This window comes from Ictidomys tridecemlineatus, chromosome 10 (genome assembly GCF_052094955.1).
Source record: "Ictidomys tridecemlineatus isolate mIctTri1 chromosome 10, mIctTri1.hap1, whole genome shotgun sequence".
NCBI lineage: Eukaryota > Metazoa > Chordata > Mammalia > Rodentia > Sciuridae > Ictidomys > Ictidomys tridecemlineatus.
Window position 1 is genome coordinate 16,173,154 of NC_135486.1, and position 23,377 is coordinate 16,196,530.

At 42.5% G+C, this 23,377-nt stretch overlaps 1 long non-coding RNA gene across 1 annotated transcript; it reads left to right on the top strand.

Moving 5' to 3' along the window:
- The first annotated feature begins 5,989 nt into the window (after positions 1-5,989).
- On the top strand, positions 5,990-14,019 carry LOC144367146 (uncharacterized). Its single transcript, XR_013426434.1, has 2 exons — positions 5,990-6,942; positions 11,518-14,019. It is a non-coding gene; the product is annotated as an uncharacterized LOC144367146 (long non-coding RNA).
- Positions 14,020-23,377: the final 9,358 nt, after the last annotated feature.

Sequence of the window (23,377 nt, forward strand, 5' to 3'; positions counted from 1 at the left end):
GGAGGCTGTAAATCACCCTAATACCTCCTTTATCCTTGAGATTATCTGGTGTTTGTGTCTCTGCTGATACGGGGGGTTTCTGGTGACCCAGGCCCCTACAGGGTTCTGCTAGGGACTACAGAGTTGGCCTCAAAGCCTCTCAGTTCTCCTTTCCCATGCAGATTGGGAAGGGAAATCTTGAGGCGCCTCCAAGATATAAATAAGTAGAGTCACAAGGATAAGGAGAAAGACCCAGGGCAAACTGAAGCCGCTTCACACACTGGGACACGGTCACAGTGAATCCTGTGTTCCCAATCTCAAGCTCCAAGGGAAACAGACTTCCTAGCAGAAGCTCACTCTGCCCAACGCTGGCCAAGTACACACTGCACAGGAGAAGTGTGGTATGGAAGTCATCACCTGGTCCCCAGCAGTGACCGGCTGGTCTCTCATGTAATCCTCCCAATAAATGAAATGTCGATTCTTTATTTTACAGTTGAAGAAACTGAGTGTCAGAGAGACTGAGTAATTTGCCCAAGGTCACACAGCAGTAAGTGGTAGAGCTACAGTGGCAATTCAAGTCCATCCCACTGAGAGGCCTGGCTTGTAGCTATTCAGTTTTAGTGCCACTCAGGTGTGAGCCTTCTGTCGCCACGCCATGGTCATTGCACACTGGCAACTCTCTCTGTCAGGGTCACCATGGAGTCACCTTCTCCACCTTCCTTCCATGATGCCCTGTCCTTCCCTTCCTTCAGTGGAAACAGCAGTCCTAAATCTGTTCCCCCTCCCTGAATCCTCACAGAGGACATGCGCCATGGAAAGGCACTGGAGTAGATAGAGCCGGTCCCTGCTCCCCGATGGCTTGGGGCCCCGGTCCCCTCTTCTCTAGCAGCATTACTCCTGGAAGTCCCCCTTGCTTTCCTTCTTTCCCTCCTTCCTGTCTCCCCCGTGCCTTCCCAAGCTTGCCGCTCTCTTCTCGAGCTTTTCTGTGCTCCAGCTGGACAACCAGGAGACGGTGGGGGCCGGCAAGGGTCACCCCAAGGAGAGTCCAGCAGAAGCATTCTGCCTGATCCTCCCAAGACCCTTCCTGGGAGCCCTGTGCCCATGCACATTACTGCAGCATCCTTGGGGCCCATCACTCAGCTCTCAGACCCCACAGCCTCCTGTTCCGGGAACTTCATTTCCGGGCACATGTTGAGTGTCCACCAGGGTGTCCACACTGGCTGCATGTCTTGCTGGACTCAGGCACAGTGAAGGCTGGCATCCCTTACCCACAGGGCCCCTGCCGTCCAGCCCGGCACTGAGTGCTCAGCTCACACTGCTGATTGGCTGAGACAGGCAGCCACCAGGACACAGGACAAGTGGTAGCCAGTCAGCACCCCCTGTGGCCAGGTTTCACTGTCCGGGACCCGGGGGAGCTGGAGGCAGCACTGGTGGTTTGATGAGATCAACCTGGTAAAACTCCTCGGGCCCCGGCATCTGTGAGCAGGACGGCCTGGCCTCCTGTGTCCCCGGTGGTTTCCGGGCTGGTGGGTGGCTGTGTACCCTCCAGAGCCCTTGCCAGCCCGTCCTCTCACCCGAGGGCTGTGGTCTGAAGAATGTTTTGACTTGCAACATCCGGGCCCATGGTGGTATTTGGAGTTGTGAGACCCTTCTGTGCTAAGCGGGAAAAATGAATGGCCTATTTAGAACCTGCTCACAGTCCCCAGTGTGCAGGGACAGGCGGCGGTTCTGCTGCTGTAAAGCCACCTCGGAGAGCAGCCCCAGGGAGCTGGCCGGGGGGCAGTCACGGCCCTACACTCGTTAGTCCTCCTGGAAGACCCAGCACTCCTGGTGGCAAAGCTTCCAGAATATTATGCCTTTGTCCTCGCTTTTTCCTGGCCTCTCTTCAACCTCTTCCCAGAACACTCCCTCCTGGGGCCTGTGGTGTTCTTAGGCTGGGACTGAGACCACTTTCCCTAAACCAGATGAACTTTGCTCAGGGAAGGGAGGGTGGCTGTTTGAGAAGGCCTCAGACAGCGTCTCGTGGGTCTGGGTTGTGGGGTTTGACCTGACTGAGGCAGACAGTGTTCACCTGAGAGAGACGGCCAGCTTCCCTCTAGGACAAAATGGCGGCCTCTGGAGCTTGGGAAGCCCTCTGTGGTGTTCCCATTACCAGAAAACGAGGCTTCATCTCATTGAATCCTAGGGTCAGGAGAGAATGAGACTCATGGGTTCCTAAACATTCCACCTAATAAAAACTGACGAGTTTACTGAAATTACAAGTTTGTTTCAAAGATTATCCACCATTAGGAACGGTGTTATGGTTTGGATGTGAGGTGTCCCCCAAAAGTTCCCGTGTGAGACAAGGCAAGAAGGTTCCTAGAAGGAATGACTGGGTCGTAAGAGTCTTAACTGAATCCCTGATAGGGATTAACTGAATGGTAACTGAAGGGGTAGGGTGTGGCTGGAGGAGGTGCAAATTTGGGGAGTGACTTTGGGGTATGTATTTTGTACCTGGAGAGTGGAGTCTCTCTCTGTTTCCTGATTATCATATGAACTGCTTGCCTCCGCCATTACTCTTCCACCATGAGGTTCTGCCTCACCTCCAGCCCAGAGGAATGGAGCTGGCCTTCTATGGACTAAGACCTCTGAAACCGTGAGCCCTCAAATAAACTTTTCCTACTTTAAAATTGTTCTGATCAGATCTTTTAGTTATAGCCATGAAAAAACTGATTGAAACAAATGGTATCCAACTAATTTATCAAATTCTCTTAACAGATATAATTCCAAATAAACTCTGATAAACTTTTTGTGTAGAAGTTGATAATTGAATCTGAAATTTATATAGAAACGTAAAAAATCTAGACTAGCAAAAAACATTTGAAAAAGAACAAATTTGGAAGAATAATTTGAAGAAGTATTGTAAAGCAATAGCAACCCAGACATTATGGAATTAGAGTAAGTACAGACAGATCAATAGGCCAGAAGAAGAGTTCAAAAATAGGCCCACCTATGTTCAACAATGGCATCAAGTAGTTCAGTGGGGGAGAGGACTGCCTTTTCAATAAATTGTGTGGCATAATTAGACATTCATATGCATAAAATGAACCTAGATCCTTATCTCAAACCACATACTGAAAACAGGACTAAAAGTAAGTGTATATAAAAAGTATAAAGCTTCTGGAAGAAAGGTAAAGGATAAAAACTTTGTGGCCTGGAAGAAAGATTTTTAGATAGAACACAAAAATATATAAAGCACCACAGTAAGAATTAACAAATCAAGCCATGCACGGGGCACACACCTGTAATCCCAGCAGCTTGGGAAGCTGAGGCAGGAAGATCGCTTGAGTTCAAAGTCAGCCTCAACAATTAATCAAGGCCCTAAGCAACTCAGTGAGGCCCTCTGTCTCTAAATAAAATACAAAGAGCTGGGGGTATGGCTCAGTGGTCAAGTGCCCCTGGGTTCAATCCCTGGTACCAAAAAAAAAAAAAAAAAAAAGTACAAGAAGAATCAACAAATCAGACTTTGTCAAAATTTAAAACTTCTGCTCTTCCAAAGACACTGTTAAGAAAAATGGAAGGACAAGGCATAGACTGATAGAGTATGTGTAAAGCATATATCAGACAAAGATGTGTGTAATATATGTCTAAATATTTGACAAAAATGCTTGACATCATGAGTCAGTAGGTAATATAAGCTAAAACCACAACGAAATGCTACTATACACCAAGAAAAAAAGAAACTAAAATATCAGGTGAGAATCAACAAAGAACTTTCATACTTTGCAGGGAGCATCAAAAATAAATAAATAAAAGTACACAGTTTGCAGTTCATTAAAAAGTCAAGCACCCATGTATCATATCACCCAGAAGTCCCACACTGAGAAAGGGCAACATTTTTGTTAGCAAGAGACAGAAATTTTACTTAAAGAAGCTCAGACAAAAGAACAAGCAAGTGTAGGAGCTGGTTCTTTCTGTGGATGTTTCTATGCCTGTCTATTTCTCTGACTCTCTATTTACCTACCTACTTCCAGATGCTCCTCTGCTTACCATGGGGTCACATCCTATTAAATCCATCCTATTAAACCCATCATAAATGGAAAAAATCATAACTCAAAAATGCATTTAATATACCTAACCTGTGGGACATGGTAGCTTAGCAGCACAGTGCACTGGAGAGTGTGGGCTCTTCCCCATCATGATCCATGTGGGTGACAGGGTTATGGCTCGCTCCACTGCCCAGCATCAGAGGAGAGAATCTTACCACGTATCAAAGGAAAAGATCAGGGGCTGGGGTTGTGGCTCAGTGGTAGAGCACTTGCCCAGCCTGTGTGAGGCACTGGGTTCCATCCTCAGCACCACATAAAAATAAATAAAAATATTAATGATGGTGGGATGTGATGGACATTATTATCCAAAGTCCATGTATGAAGACACGAATTGGTGTGAATATACTTTGTATACAACCAGAGATATGAAAAATTGTGCTTTTTATGTGTAATAAGAATTGTAATGCATTCCACTGTCATATATAAATAAAAAAGTTAATTAAAAAAGAAAAGATCAAAATTATAAATTTAAAGTATGGCTCCCACTGAATTCAGATCACTTTTGCATTATAGTAAAGTCCAAAAAGTGTGAGTTGAACTCCTGGAAGTTGGGAACCATGTATATTTATGCCTAATCTTGGGTTGTCAACTCCGTAGAGTGTCCTCAGTCTCTCCTACCTCAAACAACTTTCTCTCGTTGGAGAAACAGGGCTACTTGGCCTCCTGCAACTTTGGAAGCATCCACAAAGCATTCATATTAAAATCCCACCAAAGAACTTGGTTCTGTTTGGATCAATCCCTGAGACTATTGTCCAGCCTGGGTCATGGGCCCACCCATGATGGAAAACCAGGAAGAGATGCTGGGAAAATAAACCCCCATCTCCACCCCATCAGTCAAGCACAGGTCCCAGGAAACCAGTGTCCTGTCCAGACAGGCTGTGGTCATGTCCTCCTTCGTCTGTTCAGGAGAGGAGGTGAACTTTATGCACTTTTTTTTTTGTCTGTCATCTCTTTTCTGGGCTTCACTTTCTTCACCTGTAAAATGAGTGTGTTGAGCTAAATCCATCTTTAAAAGTCTCTTCCAAATTTAACATTCTGGCATTTCTGAGTTGCTTACATTTCGAGTCTTGCTAACTTATCTTGGGTCATGGAAATAACTGTTTCCTCGGTTGATTAATTCATGAGACATTATTTGGCCATTTTATCTTTGTTGTTCTTAGTGATTTCAAAAACACTTGATCTAGGTTCAGCAAAGGAATGCAATCTCTTTCCCAAAGTGCATTTTTCAGTCTCATTCAGAATCAGGATTATGTGATCATCCTCTCTGAAAGATGAGGTATTCAGGGGTGAAGTACATTAGACCTATCCCAACTTTTAATTCTTAAACCCTAAGCTTTCATCATTTCTCATTGATCCTTGGGGCTCTTTGAGGTTATGGGGGCCCATTTGACTTTATCAGACAATATTTCAGATCAAACTTGCCATTTCATGTTTACTGAGATACCAAAACATGCTTATGAGGTTCAGAGAAATCAAAATCACTGGGGCTTTCGTCCTTCACAGTGTCGTGGGACTCTGTGCCTTTCCCAAGCACATGCACCTGTCCCTAAACTCCCAACAAGCTGGCCAGAAGCTGGGCAGGAGAAGGAAAGAGGACCCAAGGAAGGAAAATGAAGTTACCTACAATCAACAGCTGGTTGGTAGGACTCAAACTGGAGTCCGTCACCTGACTTCCAGCCTAGTTCTCCTTCAGCATGACCATCCGCTCTCTGGTTCACCTGCAGCCAAAAGTCTCTTCTCTCAGACCCAAAACCTAGCCCCAACCCCTCCTTAGCCCCACCTCTGGAGGCCTGCTTGCTAACACTGTCACCTTGACCACTGGCCACACTGAGCCTCTCCTCTGGTCTCCCTCAAGCACCTTGGCCTGGCACTGTGACCCCGGCACCTGCCTTTCCTTCAACCAAGCTTAATCATTTCATTGTTCAATGCCCTGAGGGCACCTGGGACACGGCCAAGCTAGCCTGAGGATGGAGGCAGCCTCTCCTGCACACCTGGGCTCTATGAGGTCCACCTGGCAGCTCCTCTCACAGCACTCAACAGAAGACCTGAGTCTGTCTTTCAAAACTGCGAGGGTGTCACAGCAGATTCTGGCACTGCCCGCAGGCCCCTGGGGCTGAGGACATCTCTCAGGCTGGCCTGATGACAAGGTGCTTGTTGGGCTTGATCCTAGGCCACAGGGGCATCCACTGCTTGGTGCTTCCCAGATCACAAGCTAGAGTTAGGGTGACCCAGCATGTCCCTGAGCTCTGCACCCCTCTCCAGAGGAACCTGCTGTAGAGAATCAAATGTAACTGCGTTACTATTACTGTTCTTGATGGAGTCTGCCTGCAAACGGGATATTCTGTCAAGGTATAGATAAGTAACAGCGGACATGCTTGCAAACGAGGTGTCTGCTGTCCTTGGGAGGGCCTGCTCGCAAACGAGAGGCTTCTTCAAGGTTTAGATAGGTAACAACAAACATGCTTGAAAATGAGGTGTCTGCTGACCTTGGGAGAACTTGCCTGCAAACGGGATGTTCTGCCAAGTGGGCTAGGAGGGCGCTGAGAAAAATTTTTTATCTGTTCTAAACAAAGAGCAGAGCTCAGCATACTCCAGGCCGAGAGTAGATTAGCCATGAGAAGCGGGTCACTTCTGATTAGAAAGTAAAACTTCTGTGTGCTATGTTTAATTAGCTGAAAGACCTGATTTATTGAAGTTGGAAGGCTGCCTTTTTTGTTCACAATACTATAAAAAGATTGCTTGTACACAATAAAGGACTTTTTTTCTGCTGCTGCTTTGCTTGCTCTGCTTCTTCTTCTTCTTTGTTTTCCCATGCTGACCTGCAAGTGAATTACTGCAACAATTGGCGTAGTCGGCAGGATCCAGCACCGAAAGGGTAAGCACCCCGGGTTAAGAAAACGAAAGGGGGACTTTCGGGATTCAAAAAATATCGAAAGGTATCGCCCCAGGTTGAAAGAAACTTTAGGGGGAACTTTCAGAACTAACAAATATCGAAAGGTATCGCCCCAGGTTGAAAGAAACTTTAGGGGGAACTTTCAGAACTAACAAATATCGAAAGGTATCGCCCCAGGTTGAAAGAAACTTTAGGGGGAACTTTCAGAACTAACAAATATCGAAAGGTATCGCCCCAGGTTGAAAGAAACTTTAGGGGGAACTTTCAGAACTAACAAATATCGAAAGGTATCGCCCCAGGTTGAAAGAAACTTTAGGGGGAACTTTCAGAACTAACAAATATCGAAAGGTATCGCCCCAAGTTGAAAGAAACTTTAGGGGGAACTTTCAGAACTAACAAATATCGAAAGGTATCGCCCCAGGTTGAAAGAAACTTTAGGGGGAACTTTCAGAACTAACAAATATCGAAAGGTATCGCCCCAGGTTGAAAGAAACTTTAGGGGGAACTTTCAGAACTAACAAATATCGAAAGGTATCGCCCCAAGTTGAAAGAAACTTTAGGGGGAACTTTCAGAACTAACAAATATCAAAAGGTATCGCCCCAAGTTGAAAGAAACTTTAGGGGGAACTTTCAGAACTAACAAATATCGAAAGGTATCGCCCCAAGTTGAAAGAAACTTTAGGGGGAACTTTCAGAACTAACATGGGAAACTCCCAGTCTTTAAAGGAACAATATGTGGAGTTACTACAAGGATTATTATATTCCATAGGTGTAAAAACATCTCATAAGAGACTCAAGGAGTAATTTAAATTATAGAATGTCATTGTCACTGGTTCCAATATCAAACTAAGATCCAGTTAAATTTAGGGGAATAGAAATTGGTTAAAAAAGAGCTCCGTAAGCAGCATCAGGCTGGGAATGTTATTTCTTTGAAGATTTGAACATTGTGTAGCGCTATTACTCAAGCATTACAATTATTAGAAAGCAATAATGAAAAGGACTCTCTTTGTGAAAGACAAGTTAATACATAAGAATCTGAAAATAAGGTTAACAAAACGGAGCCCAAAGAAAATATTTGTGATACTATAGATGACTCTCCTAAATCAGATCTGAGTGATGAGAAAGATTCAAAAAGTTCAGATAGTGACTCCAGTATGAAATAAATTATGGAGGGCCTTAGTGGATAATATGAAATTTAAAAAGCAAAGGTCCTCTCTTAAACCTACTACTCCTTCTAATATTTCTCTCTTTCCAATGACAGAGTATAGAGTTAATGTGGGTAGAAAACAACAATGTTTTTCATTTCCTCTTACTATGACACATGATGATGATGATGATGATCTTGCAGCCCCTCCTGGTTGTTTTGTTGATCCACCACATTTGTTTACTATAACTAGACAACAAAACCTTCAAGATCCCCCAATGATTGATGTTCACTATACTGCTATGGAATACAAGTTTATAAAGGATTTATAAGCTATAGCCTTTCAATATGGCCCTCAGTCTCCCTTTGTGCTAGGGGTGTTAGAAAATTTGGGAACTTCTAAATTACTTATTCCTTTGGATTGGGAGGCATTATCCAAAAAAGTTTTAGAGGGATCTCAATTGGTTACAGTTGAGAAGTTGATGGGAAGATGAGGCACAAAAACAAGCTGGAGAGAGTGAAGCTCAAAATCCCCCGGGACCCAAGGAGGATAAGTTAATGGGGGAAGGTAATTACCCTGCCTTTAGAGACAGGCTCTATATACAGATCCAGATCTTCAACAAGTTTAGAGACAGGCTCTATATACAGATCCAGATCTTCAACAAGTTTGACAGGTTTTCTTAAGAGCTTAGAGATGTGTGATACCCACTGGTCAGGCACAACCTTCCTTTACTAAATCTATACAAGGGGCTACTGAAACTTACACTGATTTTCTTGCAAGACCACGTACTTTTGTTATGAAGGCAATGGGTCAAGATCAAATAGCAAAGGTATTATTAGAAACATTAACATTTGAAAATGCAAATCCTAAATGTAAGCATATTTTGGGGCCATTAAAAGGGCAAAACGCCACATTGAGTAAATATGTGAGAGCTTGTGCTGGAGTGGGAGAAACTGAACATCAAAGTTTCTGTTTTTGCTGCAGCCATGGCTGGAGCCCTTAAACCCAATAAATCAGGAACTTGTTTCAATTGTGGATAAGCAGGTCATTTTAATAGGAATTGTAAAAAATAAAATAAAATATATAAATAAAATTTTATGATACTTTCTAATTACTGGCCGGTCATTTTTCTAGGACTCTTACTTTTTCCTAGATTCTGTATTTTTTGAGCTGATAATTTTGACCCTACAGACCTAAGTTAATGTTTTTCTGATCAGTTCTATTTTTGATCAACTGTGGAATATTTAAACATTACAATGGAAATTTTACCTAAAATAGCTACAAGGCCTTTATTGTGTTATGTGTGCACATTTGTATTATATGTTGTATGTCTGTTTGTGTGTATGTCTATATGTCATGTACATGATATAAAGATTGATATATATGTAAAGAGCGCTCATAAAAATTTAAAAAAAATGGATCCAAATATTTTTAATTCACTGATTTAAATGGTTCAATTTAAATTGGGTAAACAGATAAAAATAAGACGTCTTTAACATGTTAATGACTGATATGCTTTGGTTCTAGGATTTTTTTTTCAACAACAACAAAAAAAATGGCTAACACGGTTCATTATACTTGTCTAATGTTTTGATAAAATAAGTAAATTAATTAGACATAAGATTATTTGTTTATGAATATTTGTTAAATATCTGATTGATTTACAAGGTTAATATGCTAAATGTTAAATATACCATTAAATGCTTTTAACTCCTTAAATTACATTAGATAACATTATTAATAATTTTTTAAGTTGGTAAATAATATAAATAAATAAATAAATAAATGGTTCTTTTTCATCCCTAATATTTAGACACTATATTTTCATAATATGGTAAACAAATGTGATTAATTGTGTACTACAAATAACAAAATATCTCTTATTAAAATGGAATAATTTGCCTAAATTCAAAAATTTACAAAGATTATTTCAAAGTATAAATAAAAAAGGGGTTAACAAAAAACAAATAATAAAAGTTCCTAGATATGGATTTAATTAAAAAAAAAAAAAATGTGTTTCCGGAAGTGAGTAAATAAAAGGATTTAAACAAGTGATAAAAAAGGTCTATGTATGTTGGCTATATAGTTTTAAGTAAGTGATAAAGAAGGTCTGTGTACGTTGGCTATATATGTAAATTTTTGAACAAATAATCTTAAAAAAATTAAGGATTATACAGATATGGTTAAACAACAACTGTTATTTTGCAATATTCTAATATGTTATTTCTTTAAGAGCTAAACTTAATTAATATAAAAACATCAATAGTAATTATGGTACTGTACATAAAGGTTAATATTATAAAACACAAGAACATTTTTCTATTTTTCTAAATAAGACTAAAAGCTTTCAGCCTTTCTTTATTTCATGTTTTAGATGTGTTATCATATTGTGTTAGTTTTTACTCAAATAAACTTAAACAATTATATATATATAAAATTTATAATATAATATTTAAAAAAAAAATAAAAAATAAAATAAACTTTAAAACTACAACACTTTACTTAATTTATAAAGATAGCCCTACTTACCTAAGATAAGACTCTATGTCCTATCTGACTACATGTAAAAATAACAACAAAATTAGTAGGCCAAATTTCAGTATATTTTACTCATATTAGAGCACATTCTATACTGCCAGGACCATTAACTAGAAAAAATTAAAATATTGATTAACTATTATTCCCCTTACAAAAGGCTCATCTAGAACATACTTTACTTCATACAAACACTAAAGGACTTTATAATAAATACAAAATAACTGTTCATCATGTGCTTCTTTTAATATTCCTTACTGTCCTCCTGGTGTTAATCCAAGGGGACTCCATCCTTATGCCCTTTAACAAATGGATGTTGTTACATTTCAGTCATTTGGACAACTAAGATATGTACATCATACTATTGACACTAATACTCATTTTCTTGGGCCACAGTTTATCTTTAAAAAAAAAAAAAAAAAAAAGCTGATGCAATCATTTCTCATTTATTATCTTGTTTTGCTATCATGGGAATTCCTTAAGAACTTAAACTGACAATGCACCTGCATATACCTCACAAAAATTACATTCATGACATTACACATACATTTGGCATACCTTGTAATAGTCAGAGTCAAGCTATTACAGAAAGGACAAATCATACGTTAAAAAAATATATACTAAAAATAAAAAGGGGGGATATGGCTATGGCTTATATACCTCAAAATATACTTCATAAAACTTTACTAACTTTAAATTTTTTAAATGTCTGGTCAACTTCCAAGGTTCCTGCAGCCCAGCAACATTTCTCTACATTTATATCTCAGCCATTATTTCTACAAATTGGAAATACCTATGTGAAACAGGGATGAAAATAAAGAATGGATTTCTAGGTTGTTGGACCACATGGGAAGGGGGTTTGCTCTTATTTCTACAGGTAAAACACCTTTCTAGGTACCTTCAAGACTTATCAAATTGCAGAATAAGTGACCCATTTGTCAGACAATTTCAAGAGCTGACAATGCAGAGAACTTCTACGATGGCAACGAGAACAGCGGACCCCCCAACATGGGGACAGATTAAAAAGTTGATTCAAGAAGCTGAAAAAAAAAAAAAAAAAACCCTTCAAAAGGCAAATCAGCCTTTAAATCCTGTTAATCTTTTATTAGCTATGCTTGCCATTATTAATTGCCAGGTAAGTATAGTTTCTGCTCATTCTTTTGCTTATTGGGCCTATGTTCCTAACCCTCCTTTGGTGCACAGTGTTTCCTGGGGACAACCTGAAGTTCACAACCTGAAGTGTGTGTACTAATAATACTAATTTTCCCCCCTAATGTATGTGGGGGAATTAAAAATATTCCATTCTATAAAAATCTGTATAATATTTCTAATATAACTGTAGCTGTTGACGGAGTCCCATTGTGTATAGGGGCTCGTTCTTTCTGTTTGCCTCTTATAGCACATAACAACTCTTTCTTATATTAGTTGGGGAGTTAATTATCATAGTTACCCTACTGCTGTTTTTACTGTCATATCTTCCCGAGGATTTAATACCTCTAGTATGTATGTTAATCAATCATGGCTATTATCTGAAGAATGTTTTGTCAGAACTCATCTTCCTTTATGTTCAGCTAAATATTTTGAAACATTTTTAACTCATTTAAAGTGAAAAAAAAATGTCATGATCATCACCCTAAAACAGCAGTCATATATCAAAATATCACTATAGTTGGGTGGAGTCCTAATCATTCTAAATTTATAAAAAGTTGGTCAAATCGTACTTTAAGATGGCATCGACATAATGGGACAATAAATGCTTGGGGTAATGAGACAAAATGCAACATTATGCTTTGGTCTCTCCAATGTTACAGGATATAAGGTTTTCCAATACTCAAGGGGATATATGGAAATTATGGGTAGTATCTGGGAAACTCACTGTATGGACTAGAAATTTCAAGTTAGATGTATCCCATTCCTCTCCTTTTGAAGTACATCTACATAATAATCTGACTTATTTTTCTACGTATGTTAAATTCCCTTATTCTCTTATGATTGAAAACTGGGAATGAAATGTAACTTGGGAAACAATATCATGTATAGACTGTTATCTTACTCAATCTAGAAATAGAACTAGTTGGAAATTAATAAAAATTAATAATTATTCTTTAGTTATTGTTAAAGCTCGCACAGAATTGTGGGTGCCTGTTGACTCATCCTTTCTCTGATTCATTGTCTGTTACTCATTTGTACAATGCTGTTCAAGTTTTGTTATATTGCTCACTACAATTAATAGGAATAGTTATAGCTTCATTCCTTGCAGTTGCTTCTGTAACTGCCACTGCTGCGATAGCTAGTGTTGCTTTGCATCAAGACATTCAAACTGCGAATTTCATGAGAACATGGCATCAAGATGCTCATTTAATATGGCAACAACAAAAGGACTTAAACTCTCAATTAACTACAGATGTGATCAATTTACAACATACTATTTCCTGGCTTGGCGATCAAGTGACTATCTTGGCTACCAAAAGTGTTCTGAAGTGTGACTGGAATTCTTCTCATATTTGTGTGACTCCTATGCCATATAATACCAGTGATTCCTGGGACATTGTTAAAAGATGGTTAAATGGACATCAAAATTTAACTTTAAAAATTATGAATTTGTAAAAGACTATTATGGTCACCTTTAGTAAGACATTACCTGAACTAACAGGATCTGACATTTTACAAAAATTGTCTTCAAGTATTGCTAATTTAAATCCTTTAAGTCATTTCTCTACCTTGTTGTCAACTTCTTTAGGTAACACTGTAATGATTTTTGTTTTATGTTTTGTTTTGTATATAGTCATCCAATGCTGGAAAAGGCAAAAGCAACTGAAACATGAAACCTCTCTTGTCGCTTCTGCTAAGGCTCATTTACAAAAACAAAAGGAGGGAGATGTAGAGAATCAAATGTAACTGCGTTACTATTACTGTTCTTGATGGAGTCTGCCTGCAAACGGGATATTCTGTCAAGGTATAGATAAGTAACAGCGGACATGCTTGCAAACGAGGTGTCTGCTGTCCTTGGGAGGGCCTGCTCGCAAACGAGAGGCTTCTTCAAGGTTTAGATAGGTAACAACAAACATGCTTGAAAATGAGGTGTCTGCTGACCTTGGGAGAACTTGCCTGCAAACGGGATGTTCTGCCAAGTGGGCTAGGAGGGCGCTGAGAAAAATTTTTTATCTGTTCTAAACAAAGAGCAGAGCTCAGCATACTCCAGGCCGAGAGTAGATTAGCCATGAGAAGCGGGTCACTTCTGATTAGAAAGTAAAACTTCTGTGTGCTATGTTTAATTAGCTGAAAGACCTGATTTATTGAAGTTGGAAGGCTGCCTTTTTTGTTCACAATACTATAAAAAGATTGCTTGTACACAATAAAGGACTTTTTTTCTGCTGCTGCTTTGCTTGCTCTGCTTCTTCTTCTTCTTTGTTTTCCCATGCTGACCTGCAAGTGAATTACTGCAACAACCTGCGGATCCCAGAGATCACTGCTTACTGGGACGGGCCTGAGAGCCAAGACGAGCAGAACCGAGAGTGTTCTAGTCATTTTTTCCACAAAGTCTGGTTACTTATCACAGCCAGCCAGCCCTTGCTGCACATCTCCTTTCACTCATAAAAATGTTTATTGGACTCTCACTGCATTCTTGGCAAGTTAAGGAAGCTGACAAGCTTTTCTAGAATATTCATTTCTCCCATGCCTCAAAGCTGATGATAAATGTCCCACCATCCAGGAAACCTCTCCCAGAATTTCTGTTAATTCAATCAATGGCGCCTGGAATCCTCAGGGTTGGCTGTTCCGGGCTCCTCCTCCACCTGAGCTTTCTCCCACTGAATGGTGTTCCCAGGAACTCTGGGAGTATCTGAAATGGTCCAAAATACTCTCTCTCCCCCAGACCCTCAAACTACCAGCCTGTCTGAACCTAACCCTCCAACAAGATCTCTCCTCCCTTATTGGACCATTTGGACACAAGAATCCAGTCGTCTTTCTAGCAAAGCATTATGATCTTGCCTCATACTGGCTCAGAAACATGCATTCATTTTCCACTGGTCCTAGGATTCTTTCATCAAGTATTTGTTGAGGACATGCCCTACAGCAACTATCCTGCAAGACCCTGCAAGTCTAGAAAGGAAGTGAGCATAGGCCAGCACAAAGAGTAAGGACCACGGGTGTGATGGCAGGTGCATGGGAGGCTTTGGGAAGATGTGGCAGGAGCACCTAACTGGGTCAGGGCGGTCCCTGGAGTGGGACAGCTGACCTCAATGAAAACTCCCTGCATTCCGGGTCTGTGCCCCCTCATCCTCCAAGTGTTTGCTCTGAGCATATCACTCCTCTACCTACCGACAGACCCTGTCCAGGGGCTTTCCTCATGGGTAGAATTTAAATCTCCAACAAAATCACACATCAGAGCAGGGCAGGATCTGCCGTCCTCTCATGGAGTCCAGCCTCGTGGTCTGCACAGGCGTGTTCCACGTGATGTGTTGTAAATGTCTGAATCGGGTGGCCTGGCAGACACCACAGAGCAGTAGCCAGGCAATGGATGCCCAGCTAAAGATGCCATCTTCCCTCCAGTCAGGACATGAGTGACAGTGAGGTGAGCCACCTCCAAGTCTGTACTTTAATAATGCTGCACACACCCTCCTTCCTGGCCTCTTCTACTGGCTCTCACCCAGACGGGGTGGTGACCCAGCGCTAACCATGACCTTTACTATAACCATGAAATGCAAAGGAATTCAACTTCCCGGTTCCCGAAGACTTTGTGTGGTTGGCAGAGCTGCCCAGCCTTACCCCAACTGGTCAAGCCTCCATATTTCAGCTTCCACTGGGGAAAATAAAAATGGAATTCCTGGCCTCACTGTGCCTGTCATCCTGCAGGGCCACAGCAGGGGCTGGGTCCCTGTCTGCCACAGACCCCACAAGTCTGAGGGCCAGTGCCACCCTAGCTCATGCACTCTCTCTATCCTGGTCCTGCACTCCTTCCCAAGACCTGCCCCACGCCTGCAGACAGCTGTATTTTCAAAACCGTCCTGAAGTTTCTTTGAAGCATCTGAGCCTCGCGGACAGTCTGAGTTTGAGTGCTCGCCCCGGCCTGCCTCTTCCCAGAGGCACCTGTTCTGGGTTTTTGTTGTTGTTTTGTTTTTGGGTACTGGGGATTGAGCCTCAGGGTGCTTTACCACCGGAGCCACATCCCCAAGCCTGGTTTGTTTGTTTGTTTGTTTGTTTGTTTGTTTTGACAGAGTCTCACTGTTACTGAGGCTGGCCTGAAACTTTTGATCCTCCTGCCTCAGGCTCCTGAGTCACTGGGATTACAGGCCTGCACCACTGCACCTGGCAGTAGTTTGTTCTTTTTTTTTTTTTTCCCATGGAATACTTTATTTTACAGTTGCACTTACGGGTATTACTTGAGTCAACACATGATATTAACCAATATTCATGAAATAAGCACTTACATGATAGTGATTTTAAAGTAGTGATCTTTACATAATACTTTTTGTTGTTGTTCTATTTTAAAACCTACCTGAACAGTGCCCAAAGCCCTACCCCCTAATAAATAACCTTTACATTCCTGAGATGAAATTAATATTATCCACATATACAACATACACATAATTTTAAAAATATTTTCTCTTGTGTGCAGAAACTGGAAGAAGAAGGAGGAGGAGGAGACTGGAAACTAGAAGAGAGGCTATTAGGGACATAGATGGGACAGAGGGTGGGGACAAGAGAGTGTGGGAGGAAAGGGGACGGGATCCAAGCAGGATCTGTGCATGTATGGAAAAGGCACAGTGAAGCCCATAATGTGTACAATTAATATGCATTGTACTTACAATGCCCTAAATAAAATATACAAAGAAATCAAAGTCACTTATGATGACGTCATACATCTTTCCACAGAAAGGTCTGGAGTGAGGACATTAGAAGCCACACGAAGCAATCACGCAGTTGTGTGCAGAAGCAGAAGCTCTGAGAGTCTGACAGCTGCAGGTGCAGAACAGATTCAAGTGTGCACGGTTTGGGTAACTCAGATGCCACAGTGGCATTGCCATCAGGGATGTGATTTTTTTTTTTCCAAAAGGTGAACAACTCTTGGCGAAGTCCCAAGTAACACAAAATTCGGTCTTTCCTTGATTACCATAGGGGTTGCATTATGCATTCAGGCATTTAAAAGCAGGCAACAAATACTTTCTATTCATGAGTCAGGCTCAGAGCATTCCAAACATGTTCTCTACCCAAGGATCCATGAGGAGCACCCAGGGATCACATGGGATGGAGACACTATCCAGAGCCTTGTAGGCTCTGCAGCATCTCCACCTTTTCCTATTAAATGCTGGACCATTGCAACCCAACCGTTAGGACAGCCAAATGCATCATGATTTTCCAAAGTCTCCCTTAGGGCAGATGCTTTGCCGGTGAGAACCACTGCTCCAAACCAAGCAGACACATAGAGGCGAAGGGGACTTGGAATACAACCCTAAGTGTTTCTTCAGAGTACAGGGGAAGTGACGCATCCCTTCAATGTGGTGTCCCATGACTGTCCAGACTCCTTAGACCATTGTTCAGCAAAGGAATCAGCAATCACAAAAGTCAGCAGCAAGTCCCACAGGAGGTTGCACACGTCGCTTCCCCTCTTAGCACCCTGGGAGGGCAGCAGGGGGGTGAGGCCGCTCCCCAGGCTGCCCTTCTTCCCACTCCACTTAGACCTGGAGGGACAAACTTTCCCTCTTAATTCTGCTCTTAAAAATGAGGAAATAATGTCATGTATAACAAATTAGAATAAATAAATACTTTTTTTTAAAAAAAAAAAAGGAGAAATAAATAAAGTGTGAGGCTAAAGGTGAATGAAGTTCAGTCTCCGTCCTCTGGTCTCCTGCCTATTAATAGCCTCTTTGATGAATCAGGTTGAGACACTGATGCGTTGTCTGCAAGAGTGCTTCTACCTAAAATAGTCCCTGAGTCATCTTTCTGTGCTGTTGTGCCACTGGGGCAGCCAAGATGGACACTGTGTCACTAAGAAATGTGCATGCAAATCAGGTTTCACCTGGGCTGGGCTGGGCTGGGCTGGGCCAACAAACTTAGAAATCCAGGGGCACAGACACTTCATCCTGTAGACCCTCCCCAGGCACCAGACACCTGGGGACTCCTTGAAGAAGTACCTCATTCTGTCCTGAGGCTTTGGTATTAATGTTCCTTTAGTGGCTTTGGGGGAAAATGCTTTGGCGTTAATGCACTCCGAAGAAACACTCAGGATTGAATTCCAATTCCCCTTTGCCTCACAGTCTGCTTGGTTTGTGCTTCCACCTGTGTGTAATGAAGGAGCAGGGATAGAAAGAGTGAGATGCTCTTTCTCCATGGACCCTGGTGCCAGCAGCTGCCCGGGTTGGCCCTCAGGTCCTAATCCCCCTCTGAGCACCTTCCTCGCCTCACACCACCCCTCCGCCTCATTTCCTCCTCGGTCCCAAGTCATTTTTAACTGTCGGACTTGGAAGGATCTGACCTGACAGGACAATTAAATATTGATACCTTGATTGAAGAGTCTGTGTGCAAATCAATTAAAAATAGGACACGCGGGGCTGAGACATTTTTAATCTATTTTTCCTTTCTGTCAAGAAAGCTCTTGCTGCCGAGCTCAGCCCACAATGCCCTGGGGCTGGACTGATTCTGGAAGATGTTGGGGGTGGACTGGTTAGCTGGTTATCATCCTTCTCAACGAGGCCCTGGGCAGGGGCTGATGTCTCACCAGGAGCACAGGAGGGACCCCATGCTCCTCCATCAGGATCTTCCCAGGGTGAACTGCTGCTCCCATCTCAAGTCTGTGTAGATCAGGTGTTTGTAACCATCTGATTTTTCCATTGCACACATCCCAGAATGTGCGGGAGCACAATGAAGGCAGGATCTTTCTCTACAGGTCCCCAACCAGTGCCTGGAACATGGTGAGTACTTAATAAATATTCATTCACGGACCCAACGAGGCGATGAAATGTGCCGCCTGTTACAACTCCCTTGTTTTAAATGGCAAATCTGTTGAAGGGCAACTGAAAACTTATTATTATTTCTACCCATTCCAGATAGACTCAAGGTGGCTGAGGGGTAAAAACAGCCACAAGAGAAAGTCTGGGACAAATGAGAGTTTATTCTCTGAAGTATTTCTGAGTAGAAGCCAGGTGGACAGCTTCCCCCGGCCCCTGAGATAAATGGATGACCTGCCTACAGAATTTGGCTCCGTTTTCTGGAAATGCCCAGGCTAAAAGGCAGTCGTTGTAAGCAACATGGTTTTCGTTTTCTCACCCAAAGACACAGATTGATCTGCAGAGACAGTTTTTCCAAATTCTAGAGTGAGTTGTTACGTGAGTCTTCACATAGAAGGTCTAAGTGCCCTTTAGCTGTCCTCAAAGAAGCCACCTGCGCTCCCGCTACAGGACTTGTCCATCTCCCGGAACGTTCCACGGGGACTTGAGCAGCCCCTCTCCACTGGGTGACTCCTCAGAGGAGCCTCCCTGCCTCCCCTGCCCCTCATCCCTCCTGGCACCACAGCCGCCCTCTCCACCTCTCTTTATTTCTTTCTGTTGTATTGGTGTCCCTCACCCCCAAACATGTTCCTTCCTTGTGCTTCCTGTCTCCCCCACTGGACTGTGCACTTCTTGAGGGCAGGGATTTGGGCTGTGGAGTTCGCTGCTGCCCCTCCCCGGGGCCCTAGGTTAGCAGTCGATATCGGGCAGGCATTAAATGCACAGGCGCTGAATCAGGAATCGAGGACAGACTTTCCACCACGATTTTGGGAAGTCTCAGAAACACCGTTTTAAAGGAGAGTCCTGTAATGATGAGGACTCTCGGGTGAGTATGAGATAACAGGTCCCAGGTACTTTGACTTCTTAACACTCCAACTTCATGGAAGACAGAATGTGGGGGGTCTCTAAATGAGCTACATTGGCACGTCTGTCTCAGACACCGAGGGCCTAGGAAGCTTTGGGCAAGTCCTCATTTCCTCAAGGTCTGCTCTAAGTACAGCTGTTCGAGATCACTTCAAGTGGGAGCCTTCTGGTTTCGTTACTGGACCAAGTGCCATTTACCTGCTGATGTGTTCAAGAACCAGATTTGTAATCTCCTCCATAGAGAAGCAAACTAACTTCAGCAGACACCGAGAAACAGACAAAGCCAGTGCATGCAGTAAAAGAGAAATTTAAACCCTGCCAAGGGCTGATGCAAGGTCCTGGGGTGAAGCCCTTGAAAGCTATATTATCTGCACTGGTGATTTGTTGCTGTGCAATGAATTACCCACAAGCAGCTGAAAACGACAGACATTTATTATCTCACAGTTTCCACAGGTCAGGAATTTAAAAGCAGCTTAGCAGGGTGGTCCTGGCTCAGGTTGTCTCATGAAGTTGCAGCCTAGATATTGGCCAGGGCTGCCACCACCTGAAAGCTGGACCAGAGCTGGAGAATCTGCTGCCCAGGTGACTCTCAGACTGTCATCTGCAGGAGCCTCTGTTCCTCAGCACCAGGCCTCTCCCTAAGGGCACTTGAGGGTTCTTATGATGTGGCAGCCACAGTAGGTGATCCAAGACAGAGAGCCCACAGAAAGCCCCACCGCCTTGATGACCTAGCGTAAAGGTCCCACTTGGTCATTTCCTCTCTATTCTATCTGCGGAAAGTGAGCTGTGAAGTTCAGAGCAAACTCAGTGAAGAATCAAGCTCCACCTCTTGGAAGAAAGAAAGAGTGTGTAGACATGTTTAAAAACCACCACAGCAGCTAACGTGGAGAGAGTGTCCTCAACAGCCTTTGTCAGTCAGAGAAGTTTCATGGAAGAGGTGGCACGGTGCCCGGATAAGGTGATGGACTGAAAATTAGACATTTCAGGACTCGCATCTCAAACCCATCACTGACCATCTGCATGAATTCAAAGAAAACCTTTCCTTTCCTTGGGCTTCAGTTTTTCTTTATTTAAAATGGAAATGATATTACTAACTTTGCTAGGTACTGTGAGAAATAGAGACATGCACGTCACTCTCTCCTCTGGGAGCACAGTAAGTTGCACTGAGAAATGGCAGGTATGATTATGTAATAGCACAACCTGATCCTTAATTTTTGAAAAATTACAAATTGATAGACTGTAATACGGAGGGAAATATATAAATGGCTGAAAGAGGATTATTTAAGATAGGTTATGTAAATGCTGATAGATGTTTATCCAATATAGATGTTTAATATTCAGCTTGTCTTTCTGGGGTGTGTGTGTGTGTGTGTGTGTGTGTGTGTGTGTGTATGCATGTGTGCACATATATGTGTGTGTGAGTAAGAGACAGAGAAACACTGTGCTCTCAATTCTTCAGGAACATTTAAATGGCTTACTAAAACACCAAATGTAAAATAAAGACATTAAAAACAAAATTTCAAAAACACAAAAAGAAACAAACATAAACACAGAAATATGCAAAGCACAACTCCAAAGAGAAAAAAGACTATTCCGGGTGGGGTGGCACACGCCTGTAATCCTAGCCACTCAGGAGGCTGAGGCAGGAGGATTGCAATTTCAAAGCCAGCCTCAGCAACTTAGCAAGGTCTTAAGCAATTTAGCAAGACCCTGTCTCAAAATAAAGAATAAAAAGGGCTGTAAATGTGGCTCAGTGGTTACATGCCCTGGGTTCAATCCTCGGGGAAAAAAAAGCCTATATTGAAGAGAAAAGTAATAATAAATTGAGAAGAATTTGAATCTAAGAGCTTAACCATAATCAAGCTGCAAGAGACTAAACATTTCCTATATTGATTCTAGAGGAATGTCTCATGAATAAGTCGCCCCAGAACTCAAAGAAGGATATAGAACCATCTCTGGGGAATGTACAGTCACTTCTCTATAAAGCCCTTAGCATGTCATGAACTTGTGGAGGTGTGACCTCAAGGCACCTCAAGGCAGCTCTGCAGGGCTGGAGGCTGTTTGCTGTACCTGGGGGAATGAGTGGAAGAGGACCTACGCATCTCTTGGCATACCTACCCAGCATGCAAATTAAGATGCTAATAACAATAATTTGAGGTTTCTGAACACTTACTAGGGATCTGGCAATAAGCCGAGTGCTTTCCATGCATATTTAATCTTTATAATACTCAATGAAATCAATACTACATTTTGCCCCATTTTGCAGATGGGGAAACTGACACTCAGGGACCCTGGATCACATAGGGATCAGGAGAGTAAAGAGTAAAACCTGGACAATCCAGAGCCTGCCCTCAAAACCCCTCACCCTGGAACCCGGGATACTGGGGACAGACACACCAGTGGGCATGGGTGAGATCAGGCCCTCCAGCAGGCTCTGCCCTGCGCTGCCCTGTAGACATCAGCTCATGCAGTGTCACCGAGGAGCGCCAACATGACAAGCGGCATTAGCAAAGAAAGGGGCCCGTGATCCGGAGGACACCTCACTGCTCCCCAAGTTTTGTCTAAAACCATAGCTTGGCACCCAGTTCTGCCAGCTCGGGACTCACAACCGAAAAGAGTCTCAGTGGCCTTGGAGCCAAGAGTGTGGTTGTTAGATGGACGCTCCCCGAAAAGAAGTCCACAGCCAGGTGAGATCAGAAAAGAAACAAGGATTTATTAGCACTGTAAGAACCCTAGGATATTTCATGGTTAAGAAATCCATGCAACATCCTTTCATGTGGCATTTTCAAAACCTCTTTTTTTTTTTTTTTTTTTTTGAGACAAGTCTTGCTATGTTGCCCAGCTGGCCTGGAATTAGAGGACACTCATCCCCACCCGGCCTCAGCCTGGAGTAGCCTGGATTTCAGGTGTGACCACCATGCCAGCTTCTGAAACTTGTGGAAGCACGTGTTAACATTGGCAAAGGCCGGCCCAGAAGATCTCTAGGATTTCTTGCAGCTCAGGGGTTCTGTGGTTTTAGGTTTTCTTTTAAAAGACAACAGGAACAAGAGATTTCAAGCTAGAACACCTATGCTGATATCAAGCTCTTCCTCTGGCTAACTGGAAACTCTGAGTAAAATCAATTGCTCAGAGCCATTGGTCCTCTCATCTGTGAAATGGGGATAGTGAGAAGATCCACATCTTCATGCTGCTGTGAGGATCAGATTAGGTAATTCATGTGTGCTAAAAAAAATGTATATACTGTAACTCAGCATGCTCGTATTAGCTATTTCTATTATAAACGAAAAACAAATCCAGAAGTTTAACAAATTTTGCCACCTGGCTGCCAGCCTGGAACTTGTTTTCAAGGCCCTACCTGCTCTTAATATTTTAGAGTAAGGGTACGTATTTTCAAAATGGAACAAATCCCTTGAATTCTTTCTTCTTTTTCCTCCTCTTCCTCTTTTTCTTCCTCTTTTTCTCATTCTTCTTCTTGTTTGATACTTTAAATGTCATTTCAATTTAGAGTTTGCTTCTAGAAGGGAAATAAAGACAAATAGTTGATATATTCTTCTGGGCAGCAACCCTTTGGTAAGTGAGCTTAGGGCTTTTCATTCAATGCCAAAGTCTGGTGCTTAAATTAATGACAGAGCACAGATAAGGGAAATCCATAGGGAGAAGAAATCCACTAAAGGGAGGGAGGAGGGAAATGCTGGGGAGTGATATTGGGGCAAATAATATTGTTAGATTGTGTGCATGTAGGAATATGTAAAAACAAATCCTGCGAGATGCGGTGGTGCATGCCTGTAATTCCAGCAGCTCTGGAGGCTGAGATGGGAGGATCGCGAGTTCAAAGCCAGCCTCAGCAACAGTGAGGTTTAAGCAACTCAGTGAGACCCTGTCTCTAAA